Genomic DNA, 562 nt, shown 5'->3' on the forward strand with positions numbered 1-562 from the left:
CAGAGACTATGAAGATGGCATTCTAGCTAACAGTGAGGCAGAACATGAGGTACAATATTTGGCTGCATTATGATATTTTTTATATAACTGGCAGATTTGCTAACAGAAGAACTTGACTTTCCGTCTTGTATTTCTTTATCAGGGGAAGAAAGCAGAGCTAAAGTCCTACATCATTGAGCTCAGTAAAGAGTTCTCCATCTTATCCCAGTTTACAAGCTTTGTCGCCATTGAAGAGAGGGTATGATTGCTGCTAATCTAAGGATCTAAAAATAAATCTGCAAAAATAAATTTTTTATTTATATATATATATATATTTGTAATATTTTGTATCTAGTCAGTCATTTCATTATAATAAATAGTTCACACATAAGTGTTTAATATTGATAATAATGAAAAAGTAAACATCTGTACACACAGAGAATCACTTTTTTCACAAAAAGGCAGAATCAAAGTAATTCTAAGTAAAATATGCCATGAATTAATTTCTGTGTACCATTTTAAATGGAATGACAATTAAAAATACCAACTAATACCCTCATTTTCTCTTTGCAGGAGCAGAATG

This window comes from Sinocyclocheilus grahami, unplaced genomic scaffold (genome assembly GCF_001515645.1).
Source record: "Sinocyclocheilus grahami isolate Dianchi unplaced genomic scaffold, SAMN03320097.WGS_v1.1 scaffold1769.1, whole genome shotgun sequence".
Classification (NCBI taxonomy): domain Eukaryota; kingdom Metazoa; phylum Chordata; class Actinopteri; order Cypriniformes; family Cyprinidae; genus Sinocyclocheilus; species Sinocyclocheilus grahami.